Below are 21,597 nucleotides of genomic sequence, written 5' to 3'. Positions count from 1 at the left end.
TTTGGGGACTCCTTTGCCAATCACTCCAAGCCAATCCGATTATGCATTCTATATCCCTTGGAGAAGCATGGGTGGGGAAGAGAAATACCAGGATTTAGAGTGCTTCTAATATTTCCAAGAAGAGAGATGTCCTTATTTAATGGGCCGGCTCAGAAACACTGGAAAAGAGAAAATGGAATCCCTTACAAAGGGTAGTACCAGTTTCCTAGGATTTCTTGTGAGGTTTATGTGTAAATTACAATAGCAGTTCTTTTCATATTATTATTATTATTATTATTATTATTATTATTATTAAAGTAGGCTCCACACTCAGCATGGAGACCAACCCAGGGCTTGAAGTCAGGACACTGAAATTGAGACCTGAGCCCAGATCAAGAGTTGGATACTGGGGCACCTGGGCAGCTCAGTTGTTAGGCGTCTGCCTTTGGGTCGGGTCATGATCCCAGGGTCCTGGGATCAAGCCCCACATAGGGCTCCCTGCTCCGTGGAGGGGCCTGCTTCTCCCTCTCCCACTCACCCTGCTTGTGTTCTCTCTCTCTCTCTGTCAAAAAATAAATAAAATCTTTAAAAAAAAAAAAAAGAGTTGGATACTTAAATCAACTGAGCCATCCAGGAGCCTCTACTGACTTCTTAATTGACTTCCAGTATCACTTCTCTCTCCAAATCATTCTGATTGAGTTCCATGATACTCTGATGTTGGCTTCTAGTAGGCCAATTTCAGGTAATCCTGGACACTTCTTTCTTAGCAGTTAAATTTTATATGTGCCAAGAATCAGCTGTGTTGACTCCCAAACCTTTTTATTCTAATGGAATTAATGATTCATAAAGTGCTACATAAATACATCAAACATGATTTTGTAAAGAAAAAGGGTTTTACGTCTTTATCATTAAGTTAATGTTTTGGAAGAGTGGCAAAGGCAAGCCTCACCAAAGTGGTATGTGCCTTAAGTACCAGGGTAAAAGAATGGGGAAAACAAAAATCTAGAGGGGTTTTACCTTCAGATTGCAATTCATATTCCTCATATCTGAATGCAAGGCCTTAGCTCTTCATCAAAAAACTTAGAAAAGGTTAATCCATATGTTTGAAGTTAATTATTGAGATATATTTTTATTTTGAAAATTGGACAGCCACATGCAGAAGAATGAAACTGAACCATTTCCTTATGCCACACACAAAAATAGACTCAAAATGGATGAAAGGCCTAAATGTGAGAGAGGAATCCCTCAAAATCATAGAGGAGAACACAGGCAGCAACCTCTTTGACCTCAGCCACAGCAACTTCTTCCTAGAAACATCGCCAAAGGCAAGGGAAGCTAGGGCAAAAATGAACTATTGGGACTTCATCAAGATAAAAAGCTTTTGCACAGCACAGGAAACAGTTGACAAAACCAAAAGCCAACCAACAGAATGGGAGAAGATATTTGCAAATGACATATCTGATAAAGGGCTAGTATCCAAAATCTATAAAGAACTTATCAAACTCAACACCCAAAGAACAAATAATCCAATCAAGGAATGAGCAGAAGACATGAACAGACATTTTTCCAAAGAAGACATCCAAATGGCCAACAGACACATGAGAAAATGTTTCACATCACTCAGCATCAGGGAAATCCAAATCAAAACCTCAATGAGAACCACCTCACACCAGTCAGAATGGCTAAAATTAACAAGTCAGGAAATGACAGAAGTTGGCAAGGATGTGGAGAAAGGGGAACCCTCCTACACTATTGATGAGAATAAAAGCTGGTGCAACCACTCTGGAAAACAGTATGGAGGTTCCTCAAAAAGTTGAAAATAGAGCTACCATACGATCCAGCAATTGCACTACTGGGTATTTACCCCAAAGATACAAGTGTAGTGATCTGAAGGGGCACCTGCACCCAATGTTTATAGCAGCAATGTCCACAATAGCCAAACTGTGGAAAGAGCCCAGATATCCATTGACAGATGAATGGATAAAGATGTGGTATACACACACACACACACACACACACACACACACACACACACACACAATGGAATATTACACTGCCATCAAAAAATGAAATCTGGCCATTTGCAATGACATGGATGGAACTAGAGGGTATTATACTGAGTGAAATAATTCAATCAGAGAAAGACAATTATCATATGATCTCACTGATATATGGAATTTAAGAATCAAAACAGGATCATAGGGGAAGAGAGGAAAAAATGAAACAAGACAAAACCAGAAAGGGAGACAAACCGTAAGAGACTCTTATTCATAGGAAACAAACTGAGGGTTGCTGGATGGGAGAGGGGTAGAGGGATGGGGTAACTGGATGATGGACATTAAGGAGGGCAGGTGATGGAATTAGCACTGTGTATTATATAAGACTGATGAATCACAGACCTGTATCTCTGAAACCAATATTACATTATATGTTAATTAATTGCATTTAAATAAAAATATTTATTAAAAAAATAAAATAAAGTGCTACAAAAGGGGAAAAAAGATACATTTTTATTTTTATGCGTTGCCTAAGAAGGCTTCAACTGAATGGTATAAATCAATTCTCAAGTGAAATTATGAATATTACAAAAGGTTCAGGAAAGTGACTTGCTTGAATCATATTCAAAGACATTTGCAAACAAAGATCTGGATCAGATACGTTAACAACTGAAGAAGAGAAAAGTTAATATGATCATGACACCATAGGAGATTTAAAAGTGATTGATTTTAATCTCAAGGAATTCAGAGAAACCCTTAAGAAAATTGATGACTATGGAATGTTTTTGCAAAAATGACTCTTTTTTGATTATGCTGGAAAAATCCTGATTGTTTTAGATGAAATGGCTTCTACTTTATTTTTATAACAGTGCTTGGCATATATCAAAACCTGGACAATGAAATGTGTTCATATATGAACATATTACTAATAATAGTAATACTTGTATTTACCTTTGCCCCCTACCTAAATGTAGATATGAAGGAGCCAGTTTGCTCTCGTGATTTCTTTTTTATATGTATTGTTCCTATAAAACCAGCACTGGTTATGACTGCCTGCCCAGAATAAAAAATGTTCCCTTGTAAATCTATTTTTGCAGATGAATGATCACCCAACTATTTACCTAATTTTTCCCCAAGTGCACATGTGTCCAGCAATGAACAATATTAGGAGCTGATCTGATAGCTCATTCCTTAAACTAAGGTGAACCATAAATTCAACTAAATTCCATAAATATTTAATGGAAATCATTCATTCAGTTATTTGCTAGACTCTCCCGATTTTAAAAGAAAATGAAAGAAAGGGAAAAAGAGATGGAGGGAGGGAATGAAAGAAGGAAGGAAGGAATGAAAAAGGAAGGAAGGAAGGAAGGGAGGGAGGCAGGGAGGGAGGGAAGAAGGAAGGGAGGGAGGAAGGAGGAAGGAAGGAAGGGAGGCAGGGAGGGAGGGAGGAAGGGAGGGAGGAAAGAAAAGAAAGCCTCCACAAACTTATAATTAATCTAAGTACACTGATACACAAATAAACATCTCTAATTTAGGGTTTTATGGAAGAGGCAGAATAAAATGTAAACAGGGAAAATTGCCTGTGATTCTGAGTCTACCTGGGTGTTCAGGAAGAGGGGTAATTCAGAAATGGGCTGTGATTCTTTCAAGAGGAAGTTTTGGTTGTTTATATTGGGCCTTTAAGTATAAGTAGAATTTTCACAGATTAAAGTGAATGAGGAAGAACATTACATTTCAAGCAGAACTGGTAAAGGACAGGGCATACATGGAGATATATGGTTTGATGTGGCTGAAAGGAAAGTTCTATGTGCCTGAGGTGAGAGCAAAGAGTGTAGAAGTAATAGAAGATGAATCTAGCAAAGTAGAGTATAATATTCAGTATAGCATAAATCTTAGAATATCCTCAGTAAAATTTTCATTGAGGAATTTGGTTTATTACCCCAAGCCAGTGGTTTTCAAAGTGTATCCCGACACCAGCAGGATCAACATCACCTAGGAACTCAGCAATGCAAATTATTGGACCATACCCTAGACCTAATGAATCAAAAACTATGAGACTCACAGCAATCCATCTTTTGACAAGTTATTCAGGAGATTCTGATGTAACTTTGAGAACTATATCTATAGGCAAAGGATTATTCAGAAAAACATGGTCAGATTTGAGTTTTCAAATGATCACCCTTGCCAATGGTAAAGAATGAATTGAAGATTGCAAACCTGGAGACCCCTGGGGTTGTTGCTATAATCGGAGAGAAGTAAGATGGCTCTGAGCAGCAGGAGTGGAAGAAGGAGGGTGGGAGGGTGAGAAAGGATTGATGGTGTGGGGTAGTCAAATCCACCAAACTTCACCAATAAATGGAAGTGGAGGATGGAGGTGGTACAGAGGATAGGAAAGTCCAAGTTGAATTTTTTCCCCTAGTCTGAGGGATTCAGTTGGTGGTGGGTATCCTTCCAAGAGCTGCAGGTACAGAAAGGAAAGATCCTTCAATTAGGCAGTTATGGAGCTTCTGATCAGGCTCATTATGGAGCCTGATGGATCAGATATTGTCCTCTTCCTCGATGAGCTTTTGAGCTACCTGAAGAAGGACATATCTAAGAAGGAGACTGACATACATTGCAAAGGAGACCAATCCAAATTTAGGGACAACTCTCACTGGATTGAATATGATTGTGCTCACAGTTTTTCCCTTACTGTTTATCCAGCCCATCCTCTAAGTTAACATCTCCTCTCAGATTCTCAGAGGAGATGCAATGCCTGTTGGGATTGGTTGAAGGGACATCAGGCACTAAGATATTTCTTGGCTTCCATAAGATCAAGTGGCACCCTATATCTGTCAGCTTTTCATATATCATCTATCTATCTATCTATATCTAGATATTTTTATATTAACAATGGTTATCTTAGGGTGGTAGATTACTGATGATTTTATTTTGTTTTTATGCCTTTCTGTATTGATTAATTTGTTATATTGAACCATTACCAATATGAAAATAAAATATATTAATAACTTCTAAAAATATGCCGAAAAAAGGAATAATGGTATAAAAATACTAAAAGGGCCAGTTTGAAAAGCAGGAAGAGATGAGGAAGAATCATTTCTCATTACATAAATTATATGTAATATTATTTCATATAACTGCTGTTAATAATCTCAGGTAAGGGATGCCTGGGTGGCTCAGTCAGTTAAGCGTCTGCCTTCAACTCAGGTCATGATCCCAGGGTCCCACATCGGGCTCCTTGCTCAACGGGGAACCTGCATCTCCCTCTACCTCTCCCCCTGCTTGTGCTCTCTCTCTCTCTCTGACAAATAAATAAGTAAAATCTTTTTAAAAATAGTCTCAGATAAATAGTAATAATATTAAAAAAATTTCAGGGTGCCTGACCAGACACTTGGTTAAGTGTCTGACTCTTGATTTCAGCTCAGGTCATGATCTTAGTGTCATGAGGTCGAGCCCTGCATCAGGCTCCGTGCTCAGTGTGGAGTCTGCTTGAGAGTCTCTCTCCCTCTCCCTCTGTTCCTTCCCCCACTTGTGTGCATGTACACAAACGTGCTCTCTCTCTCTCTCTAAATAAACAAGTAAAATCTTTAAAAAATAATTTCTACCTCGATGGAAAACTATGCAATATCTAAAACACATTATTGCAAGTTACCTAATTCTGCTTCCATAGGAGGTATTTTACAACTCTGTACCTTATAGGTAGCTGATCGCAATGCAAAGTGATTCTTGTCCATACACATGTAAACTTTGTCAGTTATATCCTGTGGAAGTTCAAATGATTTTCCTCCCCCACTCCAGGAGGAGACTAATATTTCCTCCATTTGCACATCCATTTTAACATTCCTGATGGAGAAGCATGTCTGCAGTTTGGAATCTCCATTGAACTGGGTTTTAACACCTCACTAGTTCCCTAATTAACGAATTAAATGGAATCTTTAAAAGTGATTTATTTTTATATATGTATGAGACTCATGATTTTACACATTTTTTGAAAATCACCTTTTAACAATTGTCATAATGTTAGTTAATATTTACTAAGAAATTTCTGTGTGCCTTACTTTATTCTAAGGCACTTAATATGCCTTATTTCATTTCACCTTCGCCATCCATGTGAGGAGCTAATGTCAACTCCACTTTCCAGATGAGCACCCAAAGCTCACTAGAAGTGAGGTCATGTATCCAAAATGAAACACAGAGTATGTGGTGGCACATAATTCAAATTCCAGCTGAGTTCAGATATGTGTTTAGCCATACAGTGTCAGCCCACGTTTTCCAGATGAGAAAACTCAACCTCGGCATGGTTAAAATACCTCTTACTCTTCCACTTGTTCAATCAATATTTTGAACACCTCCTGTGAACCAGATGCCATGCTAGGTTTGGGAACACAGGAAAAAAAAGATAAGTAGACAAAATCCTTGATTTTTACAAAGTCTAGAATCTTGTGATAATTGACTGCAAGTCCAGTGCTGGTGAGCCAGACAACTTATTTCCTTTAAAAGCTTATTTTCCTCAAGCTTCTTCTTGCACACATTTCCAGTCAACAAGGAACATTCAATGGACTGGAGTTATAACTTCTAGTAAGAATACCCTGATATCATCTTGTATCCTCCTGTGGCTTGGTGAAGAATGTATTCAAATAAATCCAGAAAGGGAGATGACTAATGAGCTCTTTGTAAATCTCTAAGAAAAGCATCCTATCCAACCCCCCACTGAAAATGTCATGTCCTCTGGAATGCACTTTTCTGCCTTCCCTACCTACTGGATCCCTGCTTGAACTTGACCCTGATCTTTAAAACTGTTCAGGCTTCAGAGTCTTTCTGAAGTCTTCTCTTACTTCATCTCCAGTCCCCACCAACTTTATAAAGTAGCTTCTCTTTCCACTCTAGCATCCCCTGCCTCTTGAATATTTCTAACTGTACATTCCCCACAGAGGAACGCCATGAATTATTCATTTTTGTATCCCCAGCACCTGGTATGTTAAGGGCCCGGAGTGGCTTGTGGCACGAGGTGCTGGTAAACAATTCTTCCCATACGATTTATGTAGAACAACTTTCACTTCTCCCAATCCACAGTATTGTCTCTTGTCTCTAGATCTTTGTACTTACTGATCCCTCTGTGCAAACCCATCTCCATTTATCTCCTACATTCCTAAGAATTTCCAAGACACGAGTTCTTCCTGAAGCTTTCCCTAACCTTGAATTAAGTGCCTCTTCTGTGTGCTCTCCTGTGACCTCAAATTTCCCCCATTATATTACTTTTCACCCTGGAGTATAACTATCTGTATATCTGAATATATGTATATTTATTTGTCAAATCTTTATGGGCAGGAACTCTATCTGTTTATTTCACTGCCTTATCTTCAGATCCTAACCAGTAATAAGTACATATAAGTATATGCTTATTTACACTTATGTAATATATGTCAAATGAGGAGAAGCCCAAATTATTCATGTTTGCTGCTACCCAAAAAGGAATTATCCTTAGGGAACAGCATGATGGAGTAGAAAGATCAATTTTGGAGTTTGAAACATGGAATCTATTCCTGACTCAGTCATTTATTGGCTGTGTGACCTTAGGCAAATTGCACCAATGTGTTATACCTTAATTCCTTTATAAGTAAAATGAGAATAAAAATCTCTGCTTCAAACTATTGTTGTGAAGACTAAATGAGATAATGTATGTTGAGGATCTGATGCTAAGTAAGCTGTTAATAAATATCCATTTCCTTCCCCTTCTATTTGTGGCCAGTGCAAAATTATAAAGACAGCATTTGGGCACATAACAGGATATCCTACATGAGTAGGAATGGCTTCCCAGGGTAATAGATGGTGTTGCCAACAATAGTGAGGAGAATGAGAGGAAGCTGTCACATAAACGAACCTTCTCAAGGTTTCACCCTCAAGGGTTCAATGTAAGGTTCAAAGGATGACTTTGAACATTAAACAGCATCATGAAAAACCCAACAATGTTCCCAGCTGTGGCACTTAATCAACACACGTTCCTAAAAGCAAGGTGGCTCCCTGAAAGGCAAGGAGTCCTGGGGTCAGCACTGAGTGAAAGGTTACTTCTGATGCATGGAATGCAAATCATGTGCCAGTGACAACATTAGGTCCTCCTTCTTCTGACTCTACCCCTTGCCTGGGATAGGGACTGTGAAGAGGGTGTAAGCTTTCTCCATAGTATTGTGAGCTGTGTTCTGTTTCCCCCCATGGGCATTTTAAGGCCTCCAGGTTTCTATCAGGTCACTCCTGCCATAGAACCTGTGAAAAATGTCTGCATGTTGTTAACTACAAGGTGAGTAGCAAACAAAACTTCCCCCAGACAATTTTTATAATTAGCACCAAAATGAGGGATGCAATGAATGCAATGCTTTTGGGGGGCTGCTGAAAGCCCACCTTATATTTCCAAACAGTGGTCTGACATTTCAGCTCTCTTGCTTCAGGAAAAGTCCTACTTTTATGCCTTGTGGGTGACTGGACTCATTGGCAGATGGTCAACCAGGTGAAACACTGAATTCATGCTAACAAAGCCCTACCCTCATTTTCTGGTGATAAAAAAACTGGACATTTAAACATCTTGCTTGTAAGAAATAAGCCAGTTCCTGAAGGTATGTGGTCCTGCTCCCTAAACTCCTAGCCTGGCTCTGGCTATTATCACAACTTTAGAATATGCTGCCCCAGTGCTGCCACAAACACAGACAGCGAAGTGGGGAATTCAGCAGAGAAGAGAAGCAGCACAGTACCAGGGAAAGAATGTTCGATTGGGAAGGTGGAGACTTGGATGCTTTTTGTGCCTGACTGCTCTGCTATCTTGGTGGTGAGCTTGGTAAAGGGAATAATGTACATTCAGGGTTTCCTTCCCTCTGGGTCCTATGCTATCTCCTTAAATATATATTTTGTATTTTGATCTCTCTTGCCAATGTTAATTATAATACCCATTCTATACATGAGAAAATGAGCTTAGAGTGGTGGACTAATGTGTCTAAAATCACAACTTGGTGGATCAGACTTTGAACACAGTTTCATGTTCCTTCTACCATATCATGCTGCCTTGCAAATATCCTGCAATATTTACTTGTTTTTAAACATCATCCTTTAAACAAATGGTCACCTTACAATCAACCTCACAAAACCTATTCCAGTCCAGTGGGCATGAACTTAATACTGGTAAGGCAGACATAGCACATTTTTATCATTGGATGGCTTCACATGCATTTCTCACTGGACTTTAGACAAATCACTTGCCTGGTCTGTACTTTTTCTGCTTCTGGGAAAGATGAAATTTAAACTAAGTGATTCATCTCAACCCTCATATTCTAAAATGGAAAGTAGCCAGTCCAGTGACATGTTTCATATATTCATACATACTAGGTTTAGTGTTGACATCATTCACTGTTAAGGGGGCTGGAGTCCTCCTGACTGTGGCCTCTGGTTACATTTATCCCATTTTCATTGTCCTTTTTTCATTCTCCTTCTACAAACAGGAAGTAAATTCTCATATGATATCTCCCATAACTTTATCCATATCTTGCTTTTGGCACTTGCCACCCTCTGTTTCCTATGGTGGTTAATGGTGGGCATATCTTATCTTTCCTACAACCTTGTAAGCTCTATGAATTTCCTCCACTTCCTCACAAGGGCGGTATTCCCCAGGACACCAACACCGGTGTCATCCCCGCAGTACACTATTGATATTCTCTGTCTATTTGTGTTGAAATAGAAATCCGAAGTATCATAAAATCTTAATCTAATTAAAACTTGGGTTCCATAAGCAATATTTTGAACAGGAAAAGAAATAACCTGAGACGTTAGATAGTGCAAAGTTTCAATAACAACACCTCTATGATGTTTTACAGTAGGGCTCTCCTTGTCTGGGCTGAAGGATTCCATCTTATTTTATAATCTGTCATGGTCTGATGCTTTTGTAAAGTATAAAAAATGAATTACTAGAAAAATTAAATTTAAAAGATATCAAAATACAAATTCAAAATCTGTATTATTAGACTCAACAGAAACAAAACTACTCTGTCAAACTGCTATAAAGATTCTAAACACGTATTCTCAATTTCTGCGCTTATCTCATGGACTGGCAACAAATAGCTATTTAGAGTTACCACCCTTGGACCACACTTGGAAGAACACTATCTGCTTTACCATTTACACAGAAATTCAAGAAGCCTAATAGGGGCTATGTTGTATCACCTGGGTGAAAATTTCAGGCATTAGATGAAGAAGAAAACTACTAGGGGCCAAATGTATGTCTTCAGCCTCTCTCTGGTTTTTGAAAAGGAAGACCAAGAAAAGTCAAGGGACTTTGTCTTTATGCTTTGTTCTCCAGCTGAAGAAAATAGGATCAAAATCACTTCCCATTAAACCCAAATCTTGGTGGGGCAAATGCAACAGTCAATGTTGGTTCCATATTCTTAATAAGGAAAAGAAATTTAATATCTATTTATGAAGTTTTAATAAATTTAATACTACCAGCTCATTTGTAAACCTTCCACTGTTACTAATTTGTTTGTATTTTGTTTTTATCCTTCAAGGCACTTTCACAAAAACATTTATTTAATCCTCCCCAAAACCCAGTGAGGTAGGTACTAACATTGTTCTTATTTTGCAGGTGAGAAAACTGGCTCAGAAATGTAAAATGACTTACCTGGTCATTCAGTTACTAATCTGTTCAACTTGAATTCATGCCAGGCCTGACTCTGAAGCCCATTCTGTGTCCACCAGATCCACTGTTTCTCTAATTAATCTTCTCTTATAATACTTAGGGAATCTAAGTATACAAGGAACTATAGGGATTTTTTTTTTTTCAACAAGCCAGAAGAAAATATCTTTCTGCGAAGCCCTGGGATAAGAATCATAAGCACTGTATTTATCTTATAACTTTTACCACCACCACCATAGAGTATAATCAGATATATTAGTGTCATAGGTAGATTCTTAGTAAGTAAGCTGCAGGTATAAAAATCAATGCACAGAAATCAGTTGCATTTCTATACACCAACAACAAGACAGAAGAAAGAGAAATTTAGGAGTTGATCCCATTTACAATTGCACCCAAAACCATAAGATACCTAGGAATAAATCTAACCAAAGAGGCAAAGGATCTGTACTCAGAAAACTATAGAATACTCATGAAAGAAATTGAGGAAGACACAAAGAAATGGAAAAACGTTCCATGCTCATGGATTGGAAGAACAAATATTGTGAAGATGTCAATGCTACCTAGAGCAATCTACACATCCAATGCAATCCTCATCAAAATACCATCCACTTTTTTCAAAGAAATGGAACAAATAATCCTAAAATTTGTTTGGAACCAGAAAAGACCCCGAATAGCTGGAGGAATGTTGAAAAAGCAAAGCAAAGCTGGTGGCATCACAATTTCGGACTTCCAGCTCTATTACAAAGCTGTCGTCATCAAGACAGTATGGTACTGACACAAAAACAGACACAAAGATCAATGGAACAAAATCGAGAGCCCAGAAATGGACCCTCAACTCTATGGTCAACTAATCTTCAACAAAGCGGGAAAGAATGTCCAATAGAAAAATGACAGTCTCTTCAACAAATGGTGTTGGGAAAATTGGACAGCCACAGGCAGAAGAATGAAACTGGACCATTTCCTTACAGCACACACAAAAATAGAGTCAAAATGGATGAAAGACCTCAATGCGAGACAGGAATCCATCAAAATCCTTGAGGAGAACACAGGAAGCAACCTCTTTGACCTCAGCTGTAGCAACTTCTTCCTAGAAACATCGTCAAAGGCAAGGGAAGCAAGGGCAAAAACAACTATTGGGACTTCATCAAGATAAAAAGCTTTTGCACTGCAGTCAACAAAACCAAAAGACAACCAACAGAATGGGAGAAGATATTTGCAAATGACATATCAGATAAAGGGCTAGCATCCAAAATCTATAAAGAACTTATCAAACTCAACACCCAAAGAACAAATGATCCAATCAAGAAATGGGCAGAAGACACGAACAGACATTTTTCCAAAGAAGACATCCAAATGGCCAACAGACACATGAAAAAGTGCTCAACATCACGCGGCATCAGGGAAATCCAAATCAAAACCTCAATGAGATACCACCTCACACCAGTCAGAATGGGTACAATTAACAAGTCAGGAAATGACAGATGTTGGTGAGGATGCGGAGAAAGGGGAACCCTCCTATACTGTTGGTGAGAATGCAAGCTGGTGCAACCACTCTGGAAAACAGTATGGAGGTTCCTCAAAAAGTTGAAAATATGACCCATCAATTGCACTACTGGGTATTTACCCCAAAGATACAAATGCAGGGATCCGAAAGGGCACCTGCACCCCAACGTTGATAGCAGCAATGTCCACAATAGCCAAACTATGAAAAGAGCCTAGATGTCCATCGACAGATGAATGGCTAAAGAAGATGTGGTATATATATAATGGAATATTATGTTGCCATCAAAAATGAAATCTTGTCATTTGCAATGACATGGATGGAACTAGAGGGTATTAGGCAAAGCAAAATAAGTCAATCAGAGAAAGACAGGTATCCTGTGATCTCACTGATATGAGGAATTTGAGAAACAAGACAGAGGATCATAGGGGAAGGGAGGGAAAAATGAAACAAGACAAAACCAGAGAGGGAGACAAACCATAAGAGACTTATTCAGGGGCGCCTGGGTGGCTCAGTTGGTTAAGCGACTGCCTTCGGCTCAGGTCATGATCCTGGAGTCCCAGGATCGAGTCCCGCATCGGGCTCCCTGCTCAGCAGGGAGTCTGCTTCTCCCTCTGACCCTCCCCCCCTCATGTGCTCTCTCTCTCTCTCAAATAAATAAATAAAATCTTTAAAAAATTAAAAAAAAAAAGACTCTTATTCATAGGAAACAAATTGAGGGTTGCTAGAGTGGAGGGGGGTGGGAGGGATGGGTGGCTGAGTGGTGGACATTGGGGAGGGTAGGTACTATGGTGAGTGCTGTGAATTGTGTAAGACTGACGAATCACAGACCTGTACCCCAGAAACAAATAATACATTATATGTTAATAAAAAGATTTAAAAAATGAAAAGGTCATATCAAAAAAAAAGTAAGCTGCAAGTTCTACCCTTGCAATCTCTCATTTATAGACTCTAATTATCATTAATGAATAGTTAGGAGTATTCAGTGTGATGGTCTAAAACAACTGAAAAACAGACCCATTCATTATAATGATTCACTTAGTGCATACTAAGGAAATATCTAGTATTTTAACTTCCCTAAAGTTGACCACATTGTCCTAATTTACCGTGGAAAGCATCCCTCGAGAGAGGAGAGATGGTTTCATGAGCTCCTTGTGTGTTGCAACTGATTTTTCTCTCCTTCCCACTGAATGTTTTCAAAGAATGGGGTAAAAGTCTTTGACATAGACTTATGGTAAGAATATCTTTTTAGAGTCTCCCATGAAATGGTGATAACAGCAAGGATGCTGCCCATGATACTCCAAAGAAACAACCTGCTACACACACACTGATTCAAGACGGGATTTATGACTATTACTTCAGACTCTCAACCCAGACTTCCAGTTCCAGTGTCACCCTTAGCAGATACTTTTCCAACAGAAAGGCTCAAATGGGCTCTGTTTATAGGTGAGGAAACTGAAGCCTCCGGGGGTAAACTGACTTGTTTACATAAATAACTAGTTACATAAATAAAAAAAAGTTACATAAATACTTAGTACCAAACATGAACTGCAACTATATCTGAATCTACTTGGTACAAAGAACACAAATTTCACTTACATAAACCAACCGCATGTCTCTACTTCCTATTTCTATTGGCAACAACCACATCTACTTATTCATTTCTCTATCCCCAGCACCAGGCACAGTGCCTAGTACTTAATAGATGCTCAACAAATGTGTTACATTGAATTAAATTAGCAAAAATACCAAGGTGACATCTTTTGAAACTCATTGTGATTATGCACATTTGTAGGCCTTGTCTGAGTGCTGATAAGATGGGGTAGAAGCATGTGTAATTCCTCTCGCCTTTTATAATCTTTGCCATGAAGGAAATATAATAGCACTCAAGATTCCTATTACCACTGTCAGAGGAATGAATGACTCAAAGACCTATAAACTTAATATACAATTAATATCATGCCTCGCTTTTGTCATGGATTTATTGTTCCACATTTTGACTGTCAAGACAGGTATCTCAACTTTGACCTTCTGAGCTAATGAGACTACAAAAGAGAAGATGCACAGAATAAAGAAAATCAAAATTATGGTAAATTTAAAAGTCAAAATGCAATGGTCTATTACTATTCTGTCATTCAAAGAACCCGGAAGCGTTCTTTCTTTCTTGCCTCAAAATTGAAATGTAGGCAAGGCTAAGGTACTGCATATATCACATGGAATTCCCAATAGCAGAGATTTTAAATCAAGGTGGTATTTAACAAAAGCAGCCACTAGGGCTTGTCCCAATCTCATTGACTCCCCATAAAATAGGACAGGTTCACATGAAGGTACATTACCTTTCTGACTATCCAAGGGGCTGTTTATGATTCCTGCATATACATTTCTCTTTCTATTTCTTGGTTGAAGGGGATAAATCAACAAGTATAGACACACACACACACACACACACACACACTGAAAAAGTATTCAGAGGAAATACTTATAGAGAGTGAAAGCTTTCAGCCAAAGCTCACAGTGAAGAGGCATTTGATTTCTATCAGCTACTAGATCAGATCATGCCTTTTTTCCCCTGCTTTTAGAAATATCACAGAACCATATGGTGGGCCAATAACAGGATGGAAGAATTCATGTTATCTGAGCCTTGTAGAGGGTTTCGGGTAATTCCATACATTTACAAGAGAGAATTTCCATATTTGTCCATGCATCCATGCTTCTATCTATCCATCCACACATCCACCCATCTATCCATCCACCCAGTACTTGACCCTCCACCTAGATGCCAGTCATGGTGCCTGACACAAGTAATCGAGTGATAAACAAAGTAGACATGATCTTTTGCCTCCAGGAAAGACTGCCATATACACAGACATAATTAAATCAGATTATGGGTTTGACAAACAGAGACTACTGTAGTAGCATATAAGATGTTAAGTTTCCCTGGAGGAGATGGTTTTTGATCTGAGTACTATGGATCAGGAGGTGATAAGCAAAGACAAACAAAACAAAAAACACAAAAAGTAGTAATATGTTTGGAATTCCAGGATTAGTATGTGTTATATGTCAAAGCAAAGAGTCTTGAGAAAATTTATTTGGGGATTTGCAAAGAGTTCAGTCTGGTGAAAGGGAAGGAGGTGGTGAATAATGTGGAGAGCATTCGACTTGTACTCTGCCACTGAAATAACTGTGTGAACTTTAGGAAATTTCCTTCCTTACCTGGGCCCCAGCATCTTCATCTGTCATCCATGGAGCCTTGTTTAGATGAACCCTCACTTCCTTTCCAACTCCTGTAGTCTCATGAATTCTCTTCGGAACAATGGAAGAACTGCTTAAAATATAGTTAGCCTCTAAACAAACCAGAAAGCCTACAAGCCAGTAACTCAAGTGATGCTCTTAACACAATTGTTCAATAATCAGATTCATTAGTTCCACTTGCTTCATTTATAGAGTGAGCTTTCCTTTGGAAGAACTCTCTTACAATGTTTCTTGTTGTTCCAGAACTGTCTTGAGCCACAGTTGTGATAGAGGGCTGGTGGAGGGTGAAGGGGAAGGTGGGAAATAGGAGTCCAATGGGAAGGAACTCCTAAATTTTCTTCAGAGAGGGAAAGACCCAGAATCAATGGTTCAGTGAGGTGGTCTTGGAGAAATGATTCTGCTTTGAATGTCCCTTTTCTCCCTTTGGAGGGTCCTCATCCCCACTCTAAAATGACAGAGATATCTCTCATTATGGCAACCTCTTGAAGACTTGTCTTGTTAGCAATTGAGTTAGGAACCTCAGTTTCCTCATCCATAGAATGGGGATAGCAAAACTGGCGTCAGAGAATTGTTGCAAGGATTGAAGGAGGTAGTTCAGGTAAAGAACTTACATAATGACTTGTGTTTCTAAGCGCCTTCCATGATTAATTCATTTCATCTTCACAACAGCCCTGCGAGGTATTGCAATTATTGTCCTCATGCTTTAGGAAGAAACAAGGAGGCTTGGAGGTTAAATAACTTGGTCAACATCACATGGGTCCTATAGAGTGGTGCCAGGATTCATTCCAAATTGCCCACCTCCAGAGCCCATGCCCATAATTGTCATGCTAAATCTCCTAGTAAATGTTGTGATTCTCTTCCCCTATTATCGGAAGACAATTTGCGTTTTGTCCTAATGGCAGAGATGTCATACCTTACCTGTGATAACAGGATTTTGTCTCCACCACAATGACCCCTAGACCACCATCACCAAAAATGAAAGGTTTTGGCTGGGATTTGAGGCCAGCTCCTCCTCGTGGGGTCTGGTCATAACTATTGGCTGCTACATGACTAAGCATGATGCCTACCCACGGAATCAATGTAGCACCCACTGAGATCACTTCAATACTTCAGGTTTCTCCCTCCAGAAAGGCTTTGTGTTAATCGTGTTTGCTTTCCTCTTTGCATCACAATGGTAGTTTCTATTTTGGATTTTTATTGTTTATTGCAGCTTGGAGAAATTCCTATTCCAGTTCAAATCTGGCCTTGGCCATGTTTCAAAGGCTCTGAAACCTTTAGTCAATCTGGCTTCATTCACCCCCTGGCACTGGCATGTGTCCTTCCCAGAGAGGAAAACAGGCTCTCTACCCACCCCTTAAAAACAAGTAGGTGAGAAGGGAAAAAAGGTCTCCTTGGATTATACCAGGAGCAAAGTTGGCTAGGAATAAAACAAAATTAAAGTTTAATTCCTGTCTGGTAAAATTAGTTCAAATAATTATCTTCAGATTTCTTTTTATCTCCAAAATTAGAAGTGTTAATCATAGATGTCATTTTGTAAAAACAGTTTTGAGTTTACAATTAAAACAATGATACCTTTTGCTTCCATAGTGCCTTTCACTGAGGATACTCAATGTCCTCTCTATACTGTATAAGTAGTAGCAGGCACTCTGCCTGCCTATGAGGGGCCCAGAGAAAGTCCTCCTACTCTAATATCTGTCCTAATAATGGTATTTTTAGGATTGCACAGGTTTTTTTTTTTTTTTTTTTTTTAAGATCTCATTTCATCCCCATCCTAACTTTATGGCAACATTATTCTCATTATTCCCATTGTGCAGATACATTAAACTGAGGTTCAGAAAATCAAAGGATGTTCCTCAAAACCCCAGAGGTAGTTATGCCCCTTTGGGACTCAAATTCTCAAGTTCTTTCTGCTATCCCAAGCTGTTGCTTTCTTAGCACTCCTATGTGCAGGTTCTAATTAAAATAAAATGTTAAATAATATTTATTGGCATTTACTGTGTGCCAGGCACTCTGCTAAAAGCTTTAGTTGAAGATAACAGGAGAGGAAGAAAAGGGGAGTATGTCAGAGGGGGAGACGAACCATGAGAGATGATGGACTCTGAAAAACAAACTGAGGGTTCTAGAGGGGAGGGGGGTAGGGGGATGGGTTAGCCTGGTGATGGGCATTGAGGAGGGCACGTTCTGCATGGAGCACTGGGTGTTATGAACAAACAATGAATCATGGAACACTGCACCAAAAACTAATGATGTAATATATGGTGATTAACATAACAATAAAAAAATTAAAAAAAAAAGCTTTAGTTGATTTTAAATCACTAAATCTTCACAATAATTGTTTGAAATGTTTACTATAATAATTGTTACTTTATAGATGAAGAAACTCAAGGTTTTGCACCATTAGTAATTTCTCAAAATCTCACAGGCAAATGTGGCCAATATTTCAGCATTTTCCAGAATTTTTTGTATTCCAGGCACTCTTACAGGCAGTGGGATATAGCAATGAACAAAGCCGACCAAACACTTTTTGCCTTCATGGAGCTTGTGATCTACTGAATGGAAAAGTCCGCAATAGCCAAACTGTGGAAGGAGCCGAGATGCCCTTCAACAGATGAATGGATAAAGAAGATGTGGTCCATATATACACTGGAATATTACTCAGCCATCAGAAAGGATGAATACCCCACTTTTACATCCACATAGATGGGACTGGAGGAGATGATGCTAAGTGAAACAAGTCAAGCAGAGAAAGTCAATTATCGTACGATTTCACTTATCTGTGGAACATAAGGAATAGCAGGGAGGACATTAGGAGAAGGAAGGGAAAAATGAGGGGGGGAATTGGAGGGAGAGACGAACCATGAGAGACTATGGACCCCAAGAAACAACCCAGGGTTTTAGAGGGGAGGGGGGTGGGGAGATGGGCTAGCCCGGTGATGGGTATTAAGGAGGGCACGTACTGCATGGAGCACTGGGTGTTATACGAGAACAAAGAATCATGGATCACCACATCAAAAACTAATGATGTATTGTATGGTGACTAACATAACCTAATAAAATTAAATTAAATTAAAAAAAGAAGTATAGTACTTAGAATGTTGTTGTGGTTTTAAAGATCATGGAGAAGGACAAGGAATCAGGTGTCACAAGCTACATCTGAACTCTCTAATTATTGTGCGTGCTACCTTCTTCTTTCTGGAAGGTCAAGGCACTTACAAGATGCAGACCATTTTATTCCTCTAATATAAGGGGGAGTCATGTTCAAGATGGAGTGGATGGCATGTTAGTAAACCTTTTCTGGGTGAAGTCCAAACCTCTGGACCAGAGTGAAGTCGCAGGAGATCAGACTGGAAAGACGAGTTGGGGCCAGATTATACATGGACTGAAAATTCAGGTAAAAGGTTTTGAACTTGGCAGATAAGAAGGTTTAAAAAAAATGGAAACGATTAATTTGGAACTATTTTTCAGAATGACATGGAGGAGGCAAAGTCCTCAGGTGAAAGGTTTGCAGTGGTTCCTGTCTAAAGTAACATGGTCTTTAAAAGGTTGGTGGAGGGCGCCTGGGTAGCTCAGATGGTTAAGTGTCTGCCTTCGGCTCAGGTCATGATCCCAGGGTCCTGGGATTGAGTCCTGCATCGGGCTCCCAGCTCCTTGGGAGCCTGCTTCTCCCTCTGCCTCTCTCTCTCTCTTTCTCTCTCTCTCTGTCTCTCATGAATAAATAAATAAAATCTTAAAAATAAAAAGGTTGGTGGAATGGAGAAAAAAGGCCACTATGAGGAAAGTGTTGAAAGTACTTTGGCAATTGATTATTTGTGGGAAAAGAGAGTGAGGGTGAACACAGGTAAAAAAGTGTAGATTTACTGTGAAGTTAATAAAATGCAAACTCAGAGCCCCTGACCTGTACAGACCCCTTCCAAGGACCTGGCAGGGACTCTACCAGGGTTAACAAGTATTGCCAATTCCAAGGACATTTATGATAAATCACTTCAAAAGAAAATATAAATGCTGTGAAAAAACTATGATAGAAGTTTTTCAAATTCAACAAAAAGTTCTGCAAGTTTATATAACATGATCGATGAGTTGAGAAGCTGAAAAGAGTCCAATAAGATATCAATAACAAAACCCAACTGCTATCAGCAGTGATAGAAATAAGATGAAGTTTTTATTTTTCTCTTTATAAGGCCAAAAAATGTAAGAAAAAAACACTACAGAGTTGTGACAGGCAGTTAACAAATAAAACTATGTGTTATTTTAATGAATTGTGGGATTATAGCATTTATCAGGATTTTTAATTTGTAACTTGTTTTAATTGCCTTCCTCATTCTAAATAATTACATTTGAATCCAGTTTGTATTCATAATGCTGTATTAAAGAAATGTTTAAAGCTTCAGTTCCCATAAAACTTGGATCTACTGATGCAGATGAATCACAACTCAATAATCTAAGTAACAAGAAAGATGGGATGCTGAGGAGGCAGTCAGTCAGTAGGCAGCTGGTGTTAGCCCCTAAGGTCAGGAGAGACTGGAAAAGAGATAATGAGAGTATGTGTGTGGAGGTCAACCATGTGGTGTGTATAGTTGAAAAAATGGAAGTAGCTACAGTCTTAAAGATGAAGCCTTAAAGAAAGAAGGAGAAATTGGCAGGGATAAGAGCCTTCGCAAGATTATATCTTGCATCAAAAATACAGCCAGACCAAATACCTTCAAGAAACTCTTGGGAAATGTCTAAGCTAGATGTGAATGAGATCTAGAAAAGTCAGTCAAATATTTAAATTTGTGCCCACATAAGCAAAATAAAGAATTTTAGGAACATCTGGATGACTTCTCAGTCTCTCTTTTTGACCCCAAGCACTAGTATGTACCTCTGCCTGTTCTAATTTGGGTCAAAAATCATTCAGAAGATGATCCCACAGCTCCGTATAGTGGAAAGATCATAGAATTTGGAGCTACAGAGAAGAGATCCCTGTTTTTACAAATCCTGCTGGCAAGTGGCAAAGACAAAGCACTGTGTTCAGCAAACCCATTTCCTTTTTACCCTGGGCGCACCAAAAGACTCCATTTCTGTTTCCCCTGCAGTGGGATGAGGCCATTTGAGTGAGTTCTTGCCAATGGAATGTGGGTAAAAGTGATACAGGCCAGCCACTTCCAGCCTGGTTCCACTCAGAATTTCCCAGGAGACTCTCAAGGCTTCCTCTCTCTTTTTTTCTACAAACCTAATGCAGAGGATCTTCTGCAGGATGCTGAGCTTATAAGATGCTGGAGCCATTAGATAGAAGGAACCTGGGTCCCTGAATCTCTACTTGGAAGGCCACCTGCTAAATATCCAATTAGAATATGGTGTGAGAAAAAGACCCCTTATTGTGTAGAAATACCGAGCTTCTGTGGTTGTTTGTCTGAAGTTATCCCACCTTCCTTCTAGAGCAAGTTGCTTAACTTTTTGGAGTCTCAAGTTTTCTCATCTGAATATTCCATTGGGTTCTCATAATGATCAAAATATATGACATATCAGGCTGCCTGGGTGGCTCAGTTAGTTAAGTAGCTGGCTCTGGATTTCAGCTCAGGTCATGATCTCAAGGTCCTGGGACTGAGCTCCATGTCCAACTCCACGCTCAGTGGGAAGTCTGCTTGAGATTCTCTCTGCCCCTCCCTCCACTCATGCTCTCTCTCTCTCAAATAAATAAAATAATCTTAAAAATTAATATATAACATATCTACATATGCATATATACTGTTCTTTTATCCCATGTTCGCATTTGGATTTGGTCAAGGATGGCCCACTGAACACCCCCAGAGGGCACTATTGCATTCTATTCAATGGATCTATGTATAGAGTACAACATGAACCAGGCCTGCTGAAGTTGCGTAGCTCAGCTGAGCTACATGAGGTTTCAGAAGGAAAAGCACATTTCCTTCCCAAGTGTCCATTACAAAAGAATTTGGTCTTATCTTTAATAAAAAGAGAGAAGTGACAATGACTTTATAGGTAGGATAATTTATAGTTTTTCTATTATGGCTTAATAACTTCCTCATGCCATAAAAAGGAGATTTAATTTTTTCTTTAAATTGTTTGTGTATTTTTTCTTCTCTGATAAAAGAAGACAGCCTTTAAGTATCTCAGCTGATCTAAAGTAGGCAAAAGAAAACCTCCTGATCAATATTCGGCTTTGGCACTTATGTACATTTTATGTTGATTGGGACTTA

General features: G+C 39.0%; 1 long non-coding RNA gene across 1 annotated transcript in view; it reads right to left on the bottom strand.

Annotated features, from left to right (window-relative positions):
- LOC113916685 overlaps nt 1–21,597 on the bottom strand; it is a 202,134-nt gene that overhangs the window by 128,981 nt on the left and 51,556 nt on the right. The window lies entirely within an intron of this gene.

Source organism: Zalophus californianus, chromosome 4 (genome assembly GCF_009762305.2).
Source record: "Zalophus californianus isolate mZalCal1 chromosome 4, mZalCal1.pri.v2, whole genome shotgun sequence".
NCBI classification, from domain to species: Eukaryota; Metazoa; Chordata; class Mammalia; order Carnivora; family Otariidae; genus Zalophus; species Zalophus californianus.
This window is presented reverse-complemented; position numbering and strand designations above follow the sequence as displayed.